Below are 23,032 nucleotides of genomic sequence, written 5' to 3' on the forward strand. Positions count from 1 at the left end.
ATTCAATTCAATTTTATTTATATAGCGTCTAATACAACAGAGTTGTCTCTAGACGCTTTCCAGATAAGGCCCCTCTCCTTCATCCTGCAGACAGGAGCGCCCTGGTCCACCATGAAAGCGAAGGTGTGGTCCTCTCCGTCCACTGCTTGTTTGGCTTTATCCTGCTTCTTCCGTCTGCAGTTTGCATCTCGATGCCCGGAACTTTTGCAGAAACTGCATCACCGTCTCTGATCTCTGCGCATCTCCGTGCTTTTTGCGCAGTCCCGGGCCATGTACCCTTTCAGGCCGCAGGAATAACAGGTGATTGAGCTGACATCGGCTCTTCTCCTCTCACCAATTTTCATCACATTGTCATCAGTTGAGCAGACAGCCGCAAATTTCTTGGTGCTTTCATAACTTCTCAACTTGGTCTTGAACTCCGCAAAGGTTAACGTCTCATCACTTTGCGTAATGTGCACAGAGAATGGCTTAAACGCCTCTGGCAGGCCCTTTAAAATCATGGCAGTCAGTAATCCATCGCTCAGAGTTTCTCCTGCATTTCGCAGTGCAGTGATCGCCGTCTCTGCGCGGATAATGTAGTCAGTAACACTCTCGTTGACGGCCTTCTGAAGAGATGTCAGTTCAGTGTACAAACTTATAACGCGCGGCTTCCCCGCACCGGCATAATGATCTCTCAGGATTTTTAATGCTTTCCTGCCATCATCAGCAGCGTCTCTCATCACAAGGGACAAACTTTTGTCATCCAGGAACTGGATTAATTCAGCATACACCTGCTCATTCTTGTCGGCGTCCTCGTCCGCGTTTTCGTCACCGTCTCCAGGTGGTTCACTCAATATCGTGCTCTTGAGATCAATCAGGCGCAGGTGTGCCAGGAATTTCGTCTCCCATAACTCATAGTTCTTTTCATCTCCGTCGAAACACAAACGATTCCATCGGCTTCCAAAGTCCTTTCTGGGCCCATAACCTGTTGACGCTGCCATGTTTAAGGGCTGGAATGCCGATAGGAAACCATAACGGAGGAAATAACTCAGCCACAATCATCCACTTTGTTTGACTGGCACATGCTGCTTTCTCAGGAGCAAGCCGGAGTCATTTATTGACAATCATAAATCAAGAACACCTGTGTGACTCCACCCACTTCCGGTTAGTCTGGTCAATACAAGAACATAAACAAAAACATCCAACAAAACGCCCGTATAAAACATCTGCTTTCTTAGTAAAATCATAGAAAAGGCTGTTTTATACCATAATACCTTGATAGACCGGTTGAAGAACTAGGTGGGACTTTTTGGCCTGGTTGAAGTCCTATGAGTTTTGCTACTTGGTGGAGAAAACTACAACTTACATAAGTCACTGGGGCTCGTCCGGGTATTGAACCCGGGACCTCTCGCACCCTAAGCGAGAATCATACTACTAGAACAACGAGCCACAAATCTCATAACTAGCAACACATAAAATGTTTTTCTAAATTAAAAAACCAAATACCCATGTCACATCATCATCAACATTTAGAAACTCAAGTAGGGCTGTTGACATGTGAGTGTGACTGTGAGACTGTGTTAGATTGGGACCATCTCCATGGAAACATATCAATTCGATGACTGACTGCATTGCAGAGTACACTAATTTCTGCGACAAAGTTGAGAAAATCAGACAGTCAGTCAGTGTTTCAATGGTAGACACAGGATATATTTTGCCTCTGTGTCCAATGAGAGAAACCTGGACACAATTATCTCTAATTACTCATAGGAACCTGGCTGACATCATATTCCACCACTTGCTTCCTTGATACTCTGGCAACAGGGTTTTGTAAGAGTGTTGCACATTGTATGGCCTCAGAGCTTTCAGACGTTTTGAATAAGTCTCAGCGTTCAGGTATTGTTCCTCTGTGCCAGTCTAGAAAGTCACTTATGAACAGCTATAGTTCCGTATAAAACCTCGCCTTTCTTAGTTAAATCATGGAAGAAGCTATTTTTCAACGTGTGTACAAACTCCTAACATTAAATAAATGTTTCGATGTTCTCCAGTCAAGTTTCCACATCCCAGCACTAAGACAGTTCTAGTTCAAGTCCGTAATGACATCTGCTCCAATACGGATAGTGGCAACATTTCAATCGTGGTCTCACAGTGCTGCATTTACATGGTTGACCATAATGCCTTGATAGACAGGTTGAAGAACTAGGTGGGACTTTCTGGCCTGGTTGAAGTCCTATGAGTTTTGCTACTTGGTGGAGAAAACTACAACTTACATAAGTCACTGGGGCTTGTCCGGGAACTGAACCCGGACCTCTCGCACCCAAAGCGAGAATCATACTACTAGACCAACGAGACTCAGAACTCATAACTGGCAACGCATAAAATGTTTTTCTAAATTAAAAAACCAAAAACCCATGTCACATCATCATCAACATTTAGAAACTCAAGTAGGGCTGTTGACATGTGAGTTTGACTGTGAGACTGTGTTAGATTGGGACCGTCTCCATGGAAACAACATCAATTCGATGACTGACTGCATTGCAGAGTACACTAATTTCTGCGACAATGTTGAGAAAATCAGACAGTCAGTCAGTGTTTCAATGGTAGACACAGAATATATTTCGTCTCCGTGTCCAATGAGAGAAACCTGGACACAATTCTCTCTAATTACTCATAGGAACCTGTCTGACATCATACATCACCTGAATTCCACCACTTGCTGCCTTGATACTCTGGCAACAGGGCTTTTTAAGAGTGTTGCACATTGTATGGCCTCAGAGCTTTCAGACGTTTTGAATAAGTCTCAGCTTTCAGGTATTGTTCCTCTGTGCTAGTCTAGAGAGTCACTTATGAACAGGTATAGGCCCGTATAAAACCTCCCCTTTCTTAGTAAAATCATAGAAAAAGCTGTTTTTCAACGTGTGTACAAACTCCTAACATTAATCAAGTGTTTCGATGTTCTCCAGTCAAGTTTCCACATCCCAGCACTAAGACAGTTCTAGTTCAAGTCCGTAATGACATCTGCTCCAATACGGATAGTGGCAACATTTCAATCGTGGTCTCACAGTGCTGCATTTGACATGGTTGACCATAATACCTTGATAGACCGGTTGAAGAACTAGCTGGGACTTTCTGGCCTGGTTGAATTCTTATGAGTTTTGCTACTTGGTGGAGAAAACTACAACTTACATAAGTCAACGGGGCTCGTCCGGGAATTGAACCCGGAACCTCTCGCACCCAAAGCGAGAATCATACTACTAGACCAACGAGCCACAAAACTCATAACTAGCAACACATAAAATGTTTTTCTAAATTAAAAAAACAAAGACCCATGTCACATCATCATCAACGTTTAGAAACTCGAGTAGGGCTGTTGACATGTGAGTGTGACTGTGGGACTGTGTTAGATTGGGACCATCTCCATGGAAACCACATCAATTCGATGACTGACTGCATTGCAGAGTACACTAATTTCTGTGACAAAGTTGAGAAGATCAGACAGTCAGTCAGTGTTTCAATGGTAGACACAGGATATATTCCACCTCCGTGTCCAATGAGAGAAACCTGGACACAATTCTCTCTAATTATCCATAGGAAGCTGGCTGACATCATATTCCACCACTTGCTTCCTTGATACTTTGGCAACAGGGTTTTTTAAGAGTGTTGCACATTGTATGGCCTCAGAGCTTTCAGACGTTTTGAATAAGTCTCAGCGTTCAGGTATTGTTCCTCTGTGCCAGTCTAGAGAGTCACTTATGAACAGCTATAGGCCCGTATAAAACCTCGCCTTTCTTAGTAAAATCATAGAAAAAGCTGTTTTTCAAGGTGTGTACAACCTCCTAACATTAAATACGTGTTTTGATGTTCTCCAGTCAAGTTTCCACATCTCAGCACTAAGACAGTTCTAGTTCAAGTCCGTAATGACATCTGCTCCAATACGGATAGTGGCAACATTTCAATCGTGGTGTCACAGTGCTGCATTTGACATGGTTGACCATAATACGTTGATAGACCGGTTGAAGAACTCGGTGGGACTTTCTGGCTGGTTGAAGAACACGGTGGAACTTTCTGGCCTGGTTGAAGTCCTATGAGTTTTGCTACTTGGTGGAGAAAACTACAACTTACATAAGTCACTGGGGCTCGTCCGGGAATTGAACCCGGGACCTCTCGCACCCTAAGCGAGAATCATACTACTAGACCAACGAGCCACAAAACTCATAACTAGCAACACATAAAATGTTTTTCTAAATTAAAAAACCAAAGACCCATGTCACATCATCAACATTTAGAAACTCAAGTAGGGCTGTTGACATGTGAGTGTGACTTTCAGACTGTGTTAGATTGGGACCATCTCCATGGAAACAACATCAATTCGATGACTGACTGCATTGCAGAGTACACTAATTTCTGTGACAAAGTTGAGAAAATCAGACAGTCAGTCAGTGTTTCAATGGTAGACACAGGATATATTTCGCCTCTGTGTCCAATGAGAGAAACCTGGCCACAATTCTCTCTGATTACTCATTGGAACCTGGCTGACATCCTAACATTAAATAAATGTTTTGATGTTCTCCAGTCAAGTTTCCACATCCCAGCAGTAAGACAGTTCTAGTTCAAGTCCGTAATGACATCTGCTCCAATACAGATAGTGGCAACATTTCAATCGTGGTGTCACAGTGCTGCATTTGACATGGTTGACCATAATACCTTGATAGACAGGTTGAAGAACTAGGTAGGACTTTCTGGCCTGGTTGAATTCCTATGAGTTTTGCTACTTGGTGGAGAAAACTACAACTTACATAAGTCACTGGGGCTCGTCCGGGAATTGAACACGGGACCTCTCGCACCCTAAGTGAGAATCATACTACTAGACCAACGAGCCACGAAACTCATAACTAGCAACACATAAAATGTTTTTCTAAATTAAAAAACCAAAGACCCATGTCACATCATCATCAACATTTAGAAACTCAAGTAGGGCTGTTGACATGTGAGTGTGACTGTGAGACTGTGTTAGATTGGGACCATCTCCATGGAAACAACATCAATTCGATGACTGACTGCATTGCAGAGTACACTAATTTCTGCAACAAAGTTGAGAAAATCAGAGAGTCAGTGTGTGTTTCAATGGTAGACACAGGATATATTCCACCTCTGTGTCCAATGAGAGAAACCTGGACACAATTCTCTCTAATTATCCATAGGAAGCTGGCTGACATCATATTCCACCACTTGCTTCCTTGATACTTTGGCAACAGGGCTTTTTAAGAGTGTTGCACATTGTATGGCCTCAGAGCTTTCAGACGTTTTGAATAAGTCTCAGCGTTCAGGTATTGTTCCTCTGTGCCAGTCTAGAAAGTCACTTATGAACAGCTATAGGCCCGTATAAAACCTCGCCTTTCTTAGTTAAATCATGGAAGAAGCTATTTTTCAACGTGTGTACAAACTCCTAACATTAAATAAGTGTTTCGATGTTCTCCAGTCAAGTTTCCACATCCCAGCACTAAGACAGTTCTAGTTCAAGTCCGTAATGACATCTGCTCCAATACGGATAGTGGCAACATTTCAATCGTGGTCTCACAGTGCTGCATTTGACATGGTTGACCATAATACCTTGATAGACCGGTTGAAGAACTAGCTGGGACTTTCTGGCCTGGTTGAATTCTTATGAGTTTTGCTACTTGGTGGAGAAAACTACAACTTACATAAGTCAATGGGGCTCGTCCGGGAATTGAACCCGGGACCTCTCGCACCCAAAGCGAGAATCATACTACTAGACCAACGAGCCACAAAACTCATAACTAGCAACACATAAAATGTTTTTCTAAATTAAAACACCAAAGACCCATGTCACATCATCATCAACATTTAGAAACTCAAGTAGGGCTGTTGACATGTGAGTTTGACTGTGAGACTGTGTTACATTGGGACCATCTCAATGGAAACAACATCAATTCGATGACTGACTGCATTGCAGAGTACACTAATTTCTGTGACAAAGTTGAGAAAATCAGACAGTCAGTCAGTGTTTCAATGGTAGTCACAGGATATATATTCCACCTCTGTGTCCAATGAGAGAAACCTGGACACAGTTGTCTCTAATTACTCATAGGAACCTGGCTGACATCATACACCACCTGAATTCCACCACTTGCTGCCTTGATACTCTGGCAACAGCGTTTTTTAAGAGTGTTGCACATTGTATGGCCTCAGAGCTTTCCGATGTTTTGAATAAGTCTCAGCGTTCAGGTATTGTTCCTCTGTGCCAGTCTAGAGAGTCACTTATGAACAGCTATAGGCCCGTATAAAACCTCCCCTTTCTTAGTTAAATCTTAAAAAAAGCTGTTTTTCAACGTGTGTACAAACTCCTAACATTAAATATGTGTTTTGATGTTCTCCAGTCAAGTTTCCACATCCCAGCACTAAGACAGTTCTAGTTCAAGTCCGTAATGACATCTGCTCCAATACGGATAGTGGCAACATTTCAATCGTGGTGTCACAGTGCTGCATTTGACATGGTTGACCATAATACGTTGATAGACCGGTTGAAGAACTCGGTGGGACTTTCTGGCTGGTTGAAGAACACGGTGGAACTTTCTGGCCTGGTTGAAGTCCTATGAGTTTTGCTACTTGGTGGAGAAAACTACAACTTACATAAGTCACTGGGGCTCGTCCGGGAATTGAACCCGGGACCTCTCGCACCCTAAGCAAGAATCATACTACTAGACCAACGAGCCACAAAACTCATAACTAGCAACACATAAAATGTTTTTCTAAATTAAAAAACCAAAGACCCATGTCACATCATCAACATTTAGAAACTCAAGTAGGACTGTTGACATGTGAGTGTGACTTTCAGACTGTGTTAGATTGGGACCATCTCCATGGAAACAACATCAATTCGATGACTGACTGCATTGCAGAGTACACTAATTTCTGTGACAAAGTTGAGAAAATCAGACAGTCAGTCAGTGTTTCAATGGTAGACACAGGAAATATTTCGCCTCTGTGTCCAATGAGAGAAACCTGGCCACAATTCTCTCTGATTACTCATTGGAACCTGGCTGACATCCTAACATTAAATAAATGTTTTGATGTTCTCCAGTCAAGTTTCCACATCCCAGCAGTAAGACAGTTCTAGTTCAAGTCCGTAATGACATCTGCTCCAATACAGATAGTGGCAACATTTCAATCGTGGTCTCACAGTGCTGCATTTGACATGGTTGACCACAATACCTTGATAGACAGGTTGAAGAACTAGGTAGGACTTTCTGGCCTGGTTGAATTCCTATGAGTTTGCTACTTGGTGGAGAAAACTACAACTTACATAAGTCACTGGGGCTCGTCCGGGAATTGAACACGGGACCTCTCGCACCCTAAGCGAGAATCAGACTACTAGACCAACGGGCCAAGAAACTCATAACTAGCAACACATAAAATGTTTTTCTAAATTAAAAAACCAAAGACCCATGTCACATCATCATCAACATTTAGAAACTCAAGTAGGGCTGTTGACATGTGAGTGTGACTGTGAGACTGTGTTAGATTGGGACCATCTCCATGGAAACAACATCAATTCGATGACTGACTGCATTGCAGAGTACACTAATTTCTGCAACAAAGTTGAGAAAATCAGAGAGTCAGTGTGTGTTTCAATGGTAGACACAGGATATATTCCACCTCTGTGTCCAATGAGAGAAACCTGGACACAATTCTCTCTAATTATCCATAGGAAGCTGGCTGACATCATATTCCACCACTTGCTTCCTTGATACTTTGGCAACAGGGCTTTTTAAGAGTGTTGCACATTGTATGGCCTCAGAGCTTTCAGATGTTTTGAATAAGTCTCAACGTTCAGGTATTGTTCCTCTGTGCCAGTCTAGAAAGTCACTTATGAACAGCTATAGGCCCGTATAAAACCTCGCCTTTCTTAGTTAAATCATGGAAGAAGCTATTTTTCAACGTGTGTACAAACTCCTAACATTAAATAAGTGTTTCGATGTTCTCCAGTCAAGTTTCCACATCCCAGCACTAAGACAGTTCTAGTTCAAGTCCGTAATGACATCTGCTCCAATACGGATAGTGGCAACATTTCAATCGTGGTCTCACAGTGCTGCATTTGACATGGTTGACCATAATACCTTGATAGACCGGTTGAAGAACTAGCTGGGACTTTCTGGCCTGGTTGAATTCTTATGAGTTTTGCTACTTGGTGGAGAAAACTACAACCTACATAAGTCAATGGGGCTCGTCCGGGAATTGAACCCGGGACCTCTCGCACCCAAAGCGAGAATCATACTACTAGACCAACGAGCCACAAAACTCATAACTAGCAACACATAAAATGTTTTTCTAAATTAAAAAAACAAAGACCCATGTCACATCATCATCAACGTTTAGAAACTCGAGTAGGGCTGTTGACATGTGAGTGTGACTGTGAGACTGTGTTAGATTGGGACCATCTCCATGGAAACAACATCAATTCGATGACTGACTGCATTGCAGAGTACACTAATTTCTGTGACAAAGTTGAGAAAGTCAGACAGTCAGTCAGTGTTTCAATGGTAGACACTGGATATATTCCACCTCTATGTCCAATGAGAGAAACCTGGACACAATTCTCTCTAATTACTCATAGGAACCTGGCTGACATCATACACCACCTGAATTCCACCACTTGCTGCCTTGATACTCTGGCAACAGCGTTTTTTAAGAGTGTTGCACATTGTATGGCCTCAGAGCTTTCCGACGTTTTGAATAAGTCTCAGCGTTCAGGTATTGTTCCTCTGTGCCAGTCTAGAGAGTCACTTATGAACAGCTATAGGCCCGTATAAAACCTCCCCTTTCTTAGTTAAATCTTAAAAAAAGCTGTTTTTCAACGTGTGTACAAACTCCTAACATTAAATAAGTGTTTTGATGTTCTCCAGTCAAGTTTCCACATCCCAGCACTAAGACAGTTCTAGTTCAAGTCCGTAATGACATCTGCTCCAATACGGATAGTGGCAACATTTCAATCGTGGTGTCACAGTGCTGCATTTGACATGGTTGACCATAATACGTTGATAGACCGGTTGAAGAACTCGGTGGGACTTTCTGGCTGGTTGAAGAACACGGTGGAACTTTCTGGCCTGGTTGAAGTCCTATGAGTTTTGCTACTTGGTGGAGAAAACTACAACTTACATAAGTCACTGGGGCTCGTCCGGGAATTGAACCCGGGACCTCTCGCACCCTAAGCAAGAATCATACTACTAGACCAACGAGCCACAAAACTCATAACTAGCAACACATAAAATGTTTTTCTAAATTAAAAAACCAAAGACCCATGTCACATCATCAACATTTAGAAACTCAAGTAGGACTGTTGACATGTGAGTGTGACTTTCAGACTGTGTTAGATTGGGACCATCTCCATGGAAACAACATCAATTCGATGACTGACTGCATTGCAGAGTACACTAATTTCTGTGACAAAGTTGAGAAAATCAGACAGTCAGTCAGTGTTTCAATGGTAGACACAGGATATATTTCGCCTCTGTGTCCAATGAGAGAAACCTGGCCACAATTCTCTCTGATTACTCATAGGAACCTGGCTGACATCCTAACATTAAATAAATGTTTTGATGTTCTCCAGTCAAGTTTCCACATCCCAGCAGTAAGACAGTTCTAGTTCAAGTCCGTAATGACATCTGCTCCAATACGGATAGTGGCAACATTTCAATCGTGGTCTCACAGTGCTGCATTTGACATGGTTGACCATAATACCTTGATAGACCGGTTGAAGAACTAGCTGGGACTTTCTGGCCTGGTTGAATTCTTATGAGTTTTGCTACTTGGTGGAGAAAACTACAACTTACATAAGTCAATGGGTCTCGTCCGGGAATTGAACCCGGGACCTCTCGCACCCAAAGCGAGAATCATACTACTAGACCAACGAGCCACAAAACTCATAACTAGCAACACATAAAATGTTTTTCTAAATTAAAACACCAAAGACCCATGTCACATCATCATCAACATTTAGAAACTCAAGTAGGGCTGTTGACATGTGAGTTTGACTGTGAGACTGTGTTACATTGGGACCATCTCAATGGAAACAACATCAATTCGATGACTGACTGCATTGCAGAGTACACTAATTTCTGTGACAAAGTTGAGAAAATCAGACAGTCAGTCAGTGTTTCAATGGTAGTCACAGGATATATATTCCACCTCTGTGTCCAATGAGAGAAACCTGGACACAGTTGTCTCTAATTACTCATAGGAACCTGGCTGACATCATACACCACCTGAATTCCACCACTTGCTGCCTTGATACTCTGGCAACAGCGTTTTTTAAGAGTGTTGCACATTGTATGGCCTCAGAGCTTTCCAACGTTTTGAATAAGTCTCAGCGTTCAGGTATTGTTCCTCTGTGCCAGTCTAGAGAGTCACTTATGAACAGCTATAGGCCCGTATAAAACCTCCCCTTTCTTAGTTAAATCTTAAAAAAAGCTGTTTTTCAACGTGTGTACAAACTCCTAACATTAAATAAGTGTTTTGATGTTCTCCAGTCAAGTTTCCACATCCCAGCACTAAGACAGTTCTAGTTCAAGTCCGTAATGACATCTGCTCCAATACGGATAGTGGCAACATTTCAATCGTGGTGTCACAGTGCTGCATTTGACATGGTTGACCATAATACGTTGATAGACCGGTTGAAGAACTCGGTGGGACTTTCTGGCTGGTTGAAGAACACGGTGGAACTTTCTGGCCTGGTTGAAGTCCTATGAGTTTTGCTACTTGGTGGAGAAAACTACAACTTACATAAGTCACTGGGGCTCGTCCGGGAATTGAACCCGGGACCTCTCGCACCCTAAGCGAGAATCATACTACTAGACCAACGAGCCACAAAACTCATAACTAGCAACACATAAAATGTTTTTCTAAATTAAAAAACCAAAGACCCATGTCACATCATCAACATTTAGAAACTCAAGTAGGACTGTTGACATGTGAGTGTGACTTTCAGACTGTGTTAGATTGGGACCATCTCCATGGAAACAACATCAATTCGATGACTGACTGCATTGCAGAGTACACTAATTTCTGTGACAAAGTTGAGAAAATCAGACAGTCAGTCAGTGTTTCAATGGTAGACACAGGACATATTTCGCCTCTGTGTCCAATGAGAGAAACCTGGCCACAATTCTCTCTGATTACTCATAGGAACCTGGCTGACATCCTAACATTAAATAAATGTTTTGATGTTCTCCAGTCAAGTTTCCACATCCCAGCAGTAAGACAGTTCTAGTTCAAGTCCGTAATGACATCTGCTCCAATACAGATAGTGGCAACATTTCAATCGTGGTCTCACAGTGCTGCATTTGACATGGTTGACCATAATACCTTGATAGACAGGTTGAAGAACTAGGTAGGACTTTCTGGCCTGGTTGAATTCCTATGAGTTTTGCTACTTGGTGGAGAAAACTACAACTTACATAAGTCACTGGGGCTCGTCCGGGAATTGAACACGGGACCTCTCACACCCTAAGCGAGAATCAGACTACTAGACCAACGGGCCACGAAACTCATAACTAGCAACACATAAAATGTTTTTATAAATTAAAAAACCAAAGACCCATGTCACATCATCATCAACATTTAGAAACTCAAGTAGGGCTGTTGACATGTGAGTGTGACTGTGAGACTGTGTTAGATTGGGACCATCTCCATGGAAACAACATCAATTCGATGACTGACTGCATTGCAGAGTACACTAATTTCTGCAACAAAGTTGAGAAAATCAGAGAGTCAGTGTGTGTTTCAATGGTAGACACAGGATATATTCCACCTCTGTGTCCAATGAGAGAAACCTGGACACAATTCTCTCTAATTATCCATAGGAAGCTGGCTGACATCATATTCCACCACTTGCTTCCTTGATACTTTGGCAACAGGGCTTTTTAAGAGTGTTGCACATTGTATGGCCTCAGAGCTTTCAGATGTTTTGAATAAGTCTCAACGTTCAGGTATTGTTCCTCTGTGCCAGTCTAGAAAGTCACTTATGAACAGCTATAGGCCCGTATAAAACCTCGCCTTTCTTAATTAAATCATGGAAGAAGCTATTTTTCAACGTGTGTACAAACTCCTAACATTAAATAAGTGTTTCGATGTTCTCCAGTCAAGTTTCCACATCCCAGCACTAAGACAGTTCTAGTTCAAGTCCGTAATGACATCTGCTCCAATACGGATAGTGGCAACATTTCAATCGTGGTCTCACAGTGCTGCATTTGACATGGTTGACCATAATACCTTGATAGACCGGTTGAAGAACTAGCTGGGACTTTCTGGCCTGGTTGAATTCTTATGAGTTTTGCTACTTGGTGGAGAAAACTACAACCTACATAAGTCAATGGGGCTCGTCCGGGAATTGAACCCGGGACCTCTCGCACCCAAAGCGAGAATCATACTACTAGACCAACGAGCCACAAAACTCATAACTAGCAACACATAAAATGTTTTTCTAAATTAAAACACCAAAGACCCATGTCACATCATCATCAACGTTTAGAAACTCGAGTAGGGCTGTTGACATGTGAGTGTGACTGTGAGACTGTGTTAGATTGGGACCATCTCCATGGAAACAACATCAATTCGATGACTGACTGCATTGCAGAGTACACTAATTTCTGTGACAAAGTTGAGAAAGTCAGACAGTCAGTCAGTGCTTCAATGGTAGACACTGGATATATTCCACCTCTGTGTCCAATGAGAGAAACCTGGACACAATTCTCTCTAATTACTCATAGGAACCTGGCTGACATCATACACCACCTGAATTCAACCACTTGCTGCCTTGATACTCTGGCAACAGGGCTTTTTAAGAGTGTTGCACATTGTATGGCCTCAGAGCTTTCAGACGTTTTGAATAAGTCTCAGCGTTCAGGTATTGTTCCTCTGTGCCAGTCTAGAGAGTCACTTATGAACAGCTATAGGCCCGTATAAAACCTGCCCTTTCTTAGTAAAATCATAGAAAAAGCAGTTTTTCTAGGTGTGTACAAACTCCTAACATTAAATAAGTGTTTTGATGTTCTCCAGTCAAGTTTCCACATCCCAGCACTAAGACAGTTCTAGTTCCAGTCCGTAATGACATCTGCTCCAATACGGATAGTGGCAACATTTCAATCGTTGTGTCACAGTGCTGCATTTGACATGGTTGACCATAATGCCTTGATAGACAGGTTGAAGAACTTGGTGGGACTTTCTGGCCTGGTTGAAGTCCTATGAGTTTTGCTACTTGGTGGAGAAAACTACAACTTACATAAGTCACTGGGGCTCGTCCGGGAATTGAACCCGGGACCTCTCGCACCCTAAGCGAGAATCATACTACTAGACCAACGAGCCACAAAACTCATAACTAGCAACACATACAACGTTTTTCTAACTTAAAAAACCAAAGACCCATGTCACATCATCATCAACATTTAGAAACTCAAGTAGGGCTGTTGACATGTGAGTGTGACTGTGAGACTGTGTTAGATTGGGACCATCTCCATGGAAACAACATCAATTCGATGACTGACTGCATTGCAGAGTACACTACTTTCTGCGTCAAAGTTGAGAAAAAATCAGACAGTCAGTCAGTGTTTCAATGGTACACACAGGATATATTCCACCTCTGTGTCCAATGAGAGAAACCTGGACACAATTCTCTCTAATTACTCATAGGAACCTGGCTGACATCATACACCACCTGAATTCAACCACTTGCTGCCTTGATACTCTGGCAACAGGGCTTTTTAAGAGTGTTGCACATTGTATGGCCTCAGAGCTTTCAGACGTTTTGAATAAGTCTCAGCTTTCAGGTATTGTTCCTCTGTGCCAGTCTAGAGAGTCACTTATGAACAGCTAAAGGCCTGTATAAAATATCCGCTTTCTTAGTAAAATCATAGAAAAAGCTGTTTTTCAAGGTGTGTAAAAACTCCTAACATTAAATAAGTGTTTTTATGTTCTCCAGTCGAGTTTCCACATCCCAGCACTAAGACAGTTCTAGTTCAAGGCCGTAATGACATCTGCTCCAATACAGATGGTGGCAACATTTCAATCGTGGTGTCACAGTGCTGCACTTGACATGGTTGACCATAATACCTTGATAGACCGGTTGAAGAAGTAGGTGGGACTTTCTGGCCTGGTTGAAGTCCTATGAGTTTTGCTACTTGGTGGAGAAAACTACAACTTACATAAGTCACTGGGGCTCGTCCGGGAATTGAACCCAGGACCTCTCGCACCCAAAGTGAGAATCAAACTACTAGACCAACGAGCCACAAAACTCATAACTAGCAACACATGCAACGTTTTTCTAACTTAAAAAACCAAAGACCCATGTCACATAATCATCAACATTTAGAAACTCAAGTAGGGCTGTTGACATGTGAGTGTGACTGTTAGACTGTGTTAGATTGGGACCATCTTCATGGAAACAACATCAATTCGATGACTGACTGCATTGCAGAGTACACTACTTTCTGCGACAAAGTTGAGAAAATCAAACAGTCAGTCAGTGTTTCAATGGTAGACACAGGATATATTCCACCTTTTTGTCCAATGAGAGAAACTTGGACACAATTCTCTCTAATTACTCATAGGAACCTGGCCGTAATGCAGAATCCCAAATAGCTTTGCTTACTGATCAAAATAAAAAAGCTGATGGCTCTACTAGAAGGATTTAAAAACACAACGCAGACAACAATGAAATTAGAGAACCAGTTAAATGATAAAATCAAAACCTTTATCCGGTGAAACTGATTAAAGAATCAAATGACAATGACACTTCTGATGACGACTGGATTTTACAAAAATCCAAGATCTGTTGCCTACAAAATTTGGAGCCAAATAATAGTAAGAGATTTTAAATAAATAAACAAAAATGGCTAGAGGAAACAGCTGTTAAACTAACTTTGCCACAGGATTTGAAAAGTAAAGTACTTGATGCGCAAAGTACTTGATGCTTGTAGAATTCCCTTTAATCCCACAGCTGTTGCCAAAATCACACCGAGCAAGCTCAGAACTTTTATAATATTCATTGCCTTAACAGTTCAAAGGGAAGTAGATGATAATCCCAGGGAACTTTATGCTAAAATAGTGTTGACAGCAAAAGAGAATTGTGGTCTGTCAAGAGATCAGATTGATGGATTCCCTCCAGGGTACATGCAAAATATATATTTGCTAATTGCCCTCAACAAAGGGTAGGGCTGGATAACGCAAAAAAAAAAAGAATCTGAAATGTATGAAAATACTAATGTCTTTTTCAAAAGTGTTTCCTACACAGGTTGAGCGCTGATAGGAGGCGCAGAGGAACCAGCCAATGATCGGCTCCCATTGTGGTGAGCCAAATCAGAGCATCCCAATTTACATAATCTTATCCTGCCTATGGTAACTTCATCATGTAAGTGCATGGAAATCTGTCTGTGAGCCAACTATAACGTCTCTGAATGCATGTATAACTAATCTCTAACTAGAGGTGTCAAGTAACGAAGTACAAATACCTCATTACCTTACTCAAGTAGAAATTTTGGTTGTGTATGCTTCACTGGAGTAATTATTTTTCAGACGGTTTTTACTTTTACTCCTTACATTTTCACGCAATTATCTTTACTTTTTACTCCTTACGTTTTAAAAACAGCCTTACTCTATTTCATTTCGGCCTTTAAAAAACTATCCAGTTAAATTGTGCCATCCGGATGGAGTGAATTTGGTTGTGGTTGGATGAGAAGTATAAACATAATTGATTTGTACGTGTCTGGTCTCTGAAACACATGTTAATGCTCAATAATGCACATATATGGTTCTTTAATATATTTGCATTATACTAAGATGCATTCATTTTCAATGGCTTTTAGCCTTAATGGTTTTTCCCCGCTTATATTACTTTTACTTTTATACTTTAAGTACTTTTGAAACCAGTACTTTATACTTTTACTTGAAAAAATAAAATTTTGAGTTGATACTTCAACTTCTACAGGAGTATTTTTGAACTCTAATATCTATACTTCTACCTGAGTAATGAATGTGAATACTTTTGACACCTCTGTCTTTAACACTCGTCCTGACCTTTCCTGTTTTCTTCACTGACGGCTCTACTTATAAAAATGGAATACCATACGCAGGTTATACAATTTGTGATAATTCTTAATTGTTGAAAGCGCCACCTTGCCCTCCTCCTCCAGCTCCACCCAAGTAGATGAAACTATATATACTGATCAAAAGGTAAAACTGTTACAATCTATACAGATTCCAGATATGCTTTTGGTTGTGTATATTGTATTTTATAGATTTTATATTTTGTGGGCGAACCGAGGATTTATCTCATCCTCGGAGATAAATGTGGTTAATTGATTGGTGAACTGTTACAAGCCTGTCAACTACCTTCATCTATTGCTTTGTTAAATGTGAAGCTCACACCCAGTCCAACCCTGTTTTCACTAGGCAATGCTTCAGCTGACCATGCAGCAAAAGAAACTGCCAAATTTGGCTTACCTGTCTATGTAAAACTTTGCCCTTCTATACCCGCTAACGACCTGGTTTCTCGTAATGATGTAGCCCTCCTACAAGAGACTACTGAGGTGAAGAAAAACGGATTGTAGCATTCCCGTGGTTGTAAAAAATGTAAATAATTATGGGTCAGCAACGACGGCCGCGTTATGAAACCCACATCCTTGTATCCGTGAATAGCATAGTGTGTTTTGATGGTCTCCAGTCAAGTTTCCACATCCCAGCACTAAGACAGTTCTAGTTCAAGTCCGTAATGACATCTGCTCCAATACGGATAGTGGCAACATTTCAATCGTGGTCTCACAGTGCTGCATTTGACATGGTTCAAGTAGGGCTGTTGGCATGTGAGTGTGACTGTGAGACTGTGTTAGATTGGGACCATCTCCATGGAAACAACATCAATTCGATGACTGACTGCATTGCAGAGTACACTAATTTCTGTGACAAAGTTGAGAAAATCAGACAGTCAGTCAGTGTTTCAATGGTAGACACAGGATATATTCCACCTCTGTGTCCAATGAGAGAAACCTGGACACAATTATCTCTAATTACTCATAGGAACCTGGCTGACATCATACACCACCTGAATTCCACCACTTGCTGCCTTGATACTCTGGCAAGAGGGTTTTTTAAGAGTGTTGCACATTGTATGACCTGAGAGCTTTCAGGCGTTTTGAATAAGTCTCAGCGTTCAGGTATTGTTCCTCTGTGCCAGTCTAGAGAGTCACTTATGAACAGCTAAAGGCCCGTATAAAACATCCGCTTTCTTAGTAAAATCATAGAAAAAGCTGTTTTTCAAGGTGTGTACAAACTCCTAACATTAAATAAGTGTTTTGATGTTCTCCAGTCAAGTTTCCACATCCCAGCACTAAGACAGTTCTAGATCAAGTCCGTAATGACATCTGCTCCAATACGGATAGTGGCAACATTTCAATCGTGGTGTCACAGTGCTGCATTTGACATGGTTGACCATAATACCTTGATAGACAGGTTGACGAACTTGGTGGGACTTTCTGGCCTGGTTGAAGTCCTATGAGTTTTGCTACTTGGTGGAGAAAACTACAACTTACATAAGTCACTGGGGCTCGTCCGGGAATTGAACCCGGGACCTCTCGCACCCTAAGCGAGAATCATACTACTAGACCAACGAGCCACAAAAATCGTCACTAGCAACACATACAACGTTTTTCTAACTTAAAAAACCAAAGACCCATGTCACATCATCATCAACATTTAGAAACTCAAGTAGGGCTGTTGACATGTGAGTGTGACTGTGAGACTGAGTTAGATTGATCTCCATGGAAACAACATCAATTTGATGACTGACTGCATTGCAGAGTACACTAATTTCTGCGACAAAGTTGAGAAAATCAGACAGTCAGTCAGTGTTTCAATGGTAGACACAGGATATATTCCACCTCTGTGTCCAATGAGAGAAACCTGGACACAATTCTCTCTAACTACTCATAGGAACCTGGCTGACATCATACATCACCTGAATTCCACCACTTGCTGCCTTGATACTCTGGCAACAGGGTTTTTTAAGAGTGTTGCACATTGTATGGCCTCAGAGCTTTCAGACGTTTTGAATAATATTGAATATTGAATATATGAATATTTGTTTATTGTTTATTTTTTTACTAACAAAAAGCGAAATAACCAAATAACCGAATCAAATTCCTTGTTGGACAATGTTCGAACCTGGCCAATAAAGCTGATTCTGATTCTGATTCTGATAAGGCAACACATAAAATTTTTTCCTAAATTAAAAAACCAAATACCCATGTCAGATCATCATCAACATTTAGAAACTCAAGTAGGGCTGTTGAAATGTGAGTGTGACTGTGAGACTGTGTTAGATTGGGACCATCTCCATGGAAACAACATCAATTCGATGACTGACTGCATTGCAGAGCACGCTACTTTCTGCGACAAAGTTGAGAAAATCAGACAGTCAGTCAGTGTTTCAATGGTAGACAGAGGATATATTCCACCTTTTTGTCCAATGAGAGAAACCTGGAGACAATTGTCTCTAATTACTCATAGGAACCTGGCTGACATCATACACCACCTGAATTCCACCACTTGCTGCCTTGATACTCTGGCAACAGGGTTTTTTAAGAGTGTTGCACATTGTATGGCCTCAGAGCTTTCAGACGTTTTGAATAAGTCTCAGCGTTCAGGTATTGTTCCTCTGTGCCAGTTTAGAGAGTCACTTATGAACAGCTATAGGCCCGTATAAAACCTCCCCTTTCTTAGTAAAATCGTAGAAAAGGCTGTTTTTCAACGTGTGTACAAACTTTTAACATGAAATAAGTGTTTTGATGTTCTCCAGTCAAGTTTCCACATCCCAGCACTAAGACAGTTCTAGTTCAAGTCCGTAATGACATCTGCTCCAATACGGATAGTGGAAACATTTCAATCTTGGTCTCACAGTGCTTTATTTGACATGGTTGACCATAATGCCTTGATAGACAGGTTGAAGAACTAGGTGGGACTTTCTGGCCTGGTTGAAGTCCTCTGAGTTTTGCTACTTGGTGGAGAAAACTACAACTTACATAAGTTACTGGGGCTCGTCCGGGAGTTGAACCCGGGATCACTCGCACCCAAAGCGAGAATCATACTACTAGACCAACGAGCCACAAAACTCGTAACAGCAACACATAGAACGTTTTTCTAACTCAAAAAACCAACGACCCATGTCACATCATCATCAACGTTTAGAAACTCAAGTAGGGCTGTTGACATGTGAGTGTGACTGTGAGACTGTGTTAGATTGGGACCATCTCAATGGAAACAACATCAATTCCATGACTGACTGCATTGAAGAGTACACTAATTTCTGTGACAAAGTTGAGAAAATCAGACAGTCAGTCAGTGTTTCAACGGTAGACACAGGATATATTCCACCTCTGTGTCCAATGAGAGAAACCTGGACACAATCCTCTCTAATTACTCATAGGAAACTGGCTGACATCATACACCACCTGAATTCCACCACTTGCTGCCTTGATACTCTGGCAACAGGGTTTTTTAAGAGTGTTGCACATTGTATGGCCTCAGAGCTTTCAGACGTTTTGAATCAGTCTCAGCTTTCAGGTATTGTTCCTCTGTGCCAGTCTAGAGAGTCACTTATGAACAGCTATAGGCCCATATAAAACCTGCCCTTTCTTAGTAAAATCATAGAAAAAGCTTTTTTTCAAGGTGTGTATAAATTCCTAACATTAAATAAGTGTTTTGATGTTCTCCAGTCAAGTTTCCACATCCCAGCACTAAGACAGTTCTAGTTCCAGTCCGTAATGACATCTGCTCCAATACGGATAGTGGAAACATTTCAATCGTGGTCTCAGAGTGCTGCATTTGACATGGTTGACCATAATACCTTGATAGACCGGTTGAAGAACTAAGTGGGACTTCTAGCCTGGTTGAAGTCCTATGAGTTTTGCTACTTGGTGGAGAAAACTACACCTTACATAAGTCACTGGGGCTCGTCCGGGAATTGAACCCGGGACCTCTCGCACCCAAAGCGAGAATCATACTACTAGACCAACGAGCCACAAATCTCATAACTGGCAACACATAAAATGTTTTTCTAAATTACAAAACCAAAGACCCATGTCACAACATCATCAACATTTAGAAACTCAAGTAGGGCTGTTGACATGTGAGTGTGACTGTGAGACTGTGTTAGATTGGGACCATCTCCATGGAAACAACATCAATTTGATGACTGACTGCATTGCAGAGTACACTAATTTCTGTGACAAAGTTGAGAAAATCAGACAGTCAGTCAGTGTTTCAATGGTAGACACAGGATATATTTTGCCTCTGTGTCCAATGAGAGAAACCTGGACACAATTCTCTCTAATTATCCACAGGAACCTGGCTGACATCATATTCCACCACTTGCTTCCTTGATACTCTGGCAACAGGGTTTTTTAAGAGTGTTGAACATTGTATGGCGTCAGAGCTTTCAGACGTTTTGAATAAGTCTCAGCTTTCAGGTATTGTTCCTCTGTGCTAGTCTAGAGAGTCACATATGAACAGCTAAAGGCCCGTATAAAACCTCCCCTTTCTTAGTAAAATCATAGAAAAAGCTGTTTTTCAACATGTGTACAAACTCCTAACATTAAATAAGTGTTTTGATGTTCTCCAGTAAAGTTTCCACATCCCAGCACAGAGACAGTTCTAGTCCGTAATGACATCTGCTCCAATACGGATAGTGGCAACATTTCAATCGTGGTCTCACAGTGCTGCATTTGACATGGTTGACCATAATACCTTGATAGACAGGTTGAAGAACTAGGTGGGACTTTCTGGCCTGGTTGAATTCCTATGAGTTTTGCTACTTGGTGGAGAAAACTACACCTTACATAAGTCACTGGGGCTCGTCCGGGAATTGAACCCGGGACCTCTCGCACCCAAAGTGAGAATCATACTACTAGACCAACGAGCCACAAATCTCATAACTGGCAACACATAAAATGTTTTTCTAAATTACAAAACCAAAGACCCATGTCACAACATCATCAACATTTACAAACTCAAGTAGGGCTGTTGACATGTGAGTGTGACTGTGAGACTGTGTTAGATTGGGACCATCTCCATGGAAACAACATCAATTTGATGACTGACTGCATTGCAGAGTACACTAATTTCTGTGACAAAGTTGAGAAAATCAGACAGTCAGTCAGTGTTTCAATGGTAGACACAGGATATATTTTGCCTCTGTGTCCAATGAGAGAAACCTGGACACAATTCTCTCTAATTATCCACAGGAACCTGGCTGACATCATATTCCACCACTTGCTTCCTTGATACTCTGGCAACAGGGTTTTTTAAGAGTGTTGAACATTGTATGGCGTCAGAGCTTTCAGACGTTTTGAATAAGTCTCAGCTTTCAGGTATTGTTCCTCTGTGCTAGTCTAGAGAGTCACTTATGAACAGCTATAGGCCCGTATAAAACCTCCCCTTTCTTAATAAAATCATAGAAAAAGCTGTTTTTCAACATGTGTACAAACTCCTTACATTAAATAAGTGTTTTGATGTTCTCCAGTCAAGTTTCCACATCCCAGCACTAAGACAGTTCTAGTTCAAGTCCGTAATGACATCGGCTCCAATACGGATAGTGGCAACATTTCAATCGTGGTCTCACAGTGCTGCATTTGACATGGTTGACCATAATACCTTGATAGAGGGTCTGTTATGGTGTTCCGCAGGGTTCAGTGCTAGGGCCCATCTTGTTCAGTTTATACATGCAGCCATTGGGAAGTATAATCCAGAATCACGGCATACACTTTCATTGTTATGCTGATGATACGCAGCTCTACTTGTCTATGAAGCCGGATGAAACAGAACCGTTAGTTACACTTCAGGCATGTCTTAGGGACATCAAGGACTGGATGTCCAGAAACTTCTTGCTTCTAAATTCAGATAAAACAGAGGTTATCATTCTTGGTCCAGAGCATCTTAGGAAGGGATTAGATGGTGTTGCGATGGCTTCCAGTGCAACTGTGAGAAACCTTGGTGTTATTTTCGATCAGGATTTGTCGTTTAAACCATATATTAATCAGGTTTGTAAAATAGCCTTTTTCCATCTCCGTAATATTGTAAAGATTAGGAAAATCCTCTCGCAGAGTGATGCAGAAAAACTAGTTCATGCGTTTGTATCTTCTAGACTAGATTACTGTAATGTGTTGTTAGCAGGATGTCCAAGTAATTTGCTGAATAGGCTCCAGCTGATCCAGAATGCAGCAGCACGAGTACTGACAGGAATTAGCAGGAGAGACCACGTCTCTCCAATGTTAGCGTCGCTCCATTGGTTACCCGTAAAATTCAGAATCCAATTTAAAATTGTATTACTTGCGTATAAAGCCCAAAACGGCTTAGATCCGCATTATTTGCAAGACCTGATAGTGCCTTATGTTCCTGTCAGAGCTCTCCGTTCTCAGAGTGCAGGTTTACTCGTAGTTCCTAGAGTATCCAAATGTAGATTTGGAGGGCGGGCGTTCTGCTATCAGGCACCACTACTATGGAACCAACTTCCAATCTGGGTTAAGGAGGCTGACACCACCTCCACCTTTAAAACTAAACTTAAAACCTTTCTGTTTAGTAAAGCCTATAGTTAGTGTTTAGTAAACCTCTAGCTGGTGTTGGTAAATCTCTAGGTAGTGTAAACTTTAGTGTGTCAGAGTCGCTCCTGTAGTTTCCTGTGCTGGCCCCCCCTTCTCCTCCCTTTTCTCTCTTTTGTCCATGTTGTAGCATCCTTTGCCGGACACCGGAACCTGCAGCGTGGGAGTGAGGGGGGCAGGGTAACAGCCCGGGCAGGCGGGGAGAAGGTTTGTCCGTCAAGACTCCTCTCCTTGGCCCTGCCCCTTTTCAACCCTTCCCCGACCCTGCACCCCAACCTGGGACTTGCTGATTGGGCCGGAGCTTCGGGAGCTGCATGCTGGCCTGCGGTCCCCATCCTTGGTCATCCCGTTGCTGCTTCCACCTGCCTGCTGTGCTGTTGCCGTCCCTGACCCAC

General features: G+C 41.8%; 14 non-coding genes across 14 annotated transcripts; all 14 read right to left on the reverse strand.

Moving 5' to 3' along the window:
• Positions 1 to 3,176: 3,176 nt before the first annotated feature.
• Positions 3,177 to 3,248, reverse strand: trnap-ugg (transfer RNA proline (anticodon UGG)). Its single transcript has one exon. It is a non-coding gene; the product is annotated as a tRNA-Pro (tRNA).
• Positions 3,249 to 4,112: 864 nt separating this feature from the next.
• On the reverse strand, positions 4,113 to 4,184 carry trnap-agg (transfer RNA proline (anticodon AGG)). Its single transcript has one exon. It is a non-coding gene; the product is annotated as a tRNA-Pro (tRNA).
• A 1,508-nt stretch (positions 4,185 to 5,692) lies between these two features.
• On the reverse strand, positions 5,693 to 5,764 carry trnap-ugg (transfer RNA proline (anticodon UGG)). Its single transcript has one exon. It is a non-coding gene; the product is annotated as a tRNA-Pro (tRNA).
• Positions 5,765 to 6,641: 877 nt separating this feature from the next.
• On the reverse strand, positions 6,642 to 6,713 carry trnap-agg (transfer RNA proline (anticodon AGG)). Its single transcript has one exon. It is a non-coding gene; the product is annotated as a tRNA-Pro (tRNA).
• Positions 6,714 to 8,220: 1,507 nt separating this feature from the next.
• On the reverse strand, positions 8,221 to 8,292 carry trnap-ugg (transfer RNA proline (anticodon UGG)). Its single transcript has one exon. It is a non-coding gene; the product is annotated as a tRNA-Pro (tRNA).
• Positions 8,293 to 9,167: 875 nt separating this feature from the next.
• trnap-agg (transfer RNA proline (anticodon AGG)) lies at positions 9,168 to 9,239 on the reverse strand. Its single transcript has one exon. It is a non-coding gene; the product is annotated as a tRNA-Pro (tRNA).
• Positions 9,240 to 9,839: 600 nt separating this feature from the next.
• On the reverse strand, positions 9,840 to 9,913 carry trnap-ugg (transfer RNA proline (anticodon UGG)). The gene has a single exon. It is a non-coding gene; the product is annotated as a tRNA-Pro (tRNA).
• An 877-nt stretch (positions 9,914 to 10,790) lies between these two features.
• Positions 10,791 to 10,862, reverse strand: trnap-agg (transfer RNA proline (anticodon AGG)). The gene has a single exon. It is a non-coding gene; the product is annotated as a tRNA-Pro (tRNA).
• A 1,508-nt stretch (positions 10,863 to 12,370) lies between these two features.
• trnap-ugg (transfer RNA proline (anticodon UGG)) lies at positions 12,371 to 12,442 on the reverse strand. The gene has a single exon. It is a non-coding gene; the product is annotated as a tRNA-Pro (tRNA).
• Positions 12,443 to 13,287: 845 nt separating this feature from the next.
• trnap-agg (transfer RNA proline (anticodon AGG)) lies at positions 13,288 to 13,359 on the reverse strand. The gene has a single exon. It is a non-coding gene; the product is annotated as a tRNA-Pro (tRNA).
• Positions 13,360 to 17,587: 4,228 nt separating this feature from the next.
• Positions 17,588 to 17,659, reverse strand: trnap-agg (transfer RNA proline (anticodon AGG)). The gene has a single exon. It is a non-coding gene; the product is annotated as a tRNA-Pro (tRNA).
• A 1,416-nt stretch (positions 17,660 to 19,075) lies between these two features.
• trnap-ugg (transfer RNA proline (anticodon UGG)) lies at positions 19,076 to 19,147 on the reverse strand. Its single transcript has one exon. It is a non-coding gene; the product is annotated as a tRNA-Pro (tRNA).
• An 843-nt stretch (positions 19,148 to 19,990) lies between these two features.
• trnap-ugg (transfer RNA proline (anticodon UGG)) lies at positions 19,991 to 20,062 on the reverse strand. Its single transcript has one exon. It is a non-coding gene; the product is annotated as a tRNA-Pro (tRNA).
• Positions 20,063 to 20,890: 828 nt separating this feature from the next.
• trnap-ugg (transfer RNA proline (anticodon UGG)) lies at positions 20,891 to 20,962 on the reverse strand. Its single transcript has one exon. It is a non-coding gene; the product is annotated as a tRNA-Pro (tRNA).
• Between the last annotated feature and the right edge of the window lie 2,070 nt (positions 20,963 to 23,032).

Source organism: Cololabis saira, unplaced genomic scaffold (assembly GCF_033807715.1).
Source record: "Cololabis saira isolate AMF1-May2022 unplaced genomic scaffold, fColSai1.1 scf194, whole genome shotgun sequence".
Classification (NCBI taxonomy): domain Eukaryota; kingdom Metazoa; phylum Chordata; class Actinopteri; order Beloniformes; family Belonidae; genus Cololabis; species Cololabis saira.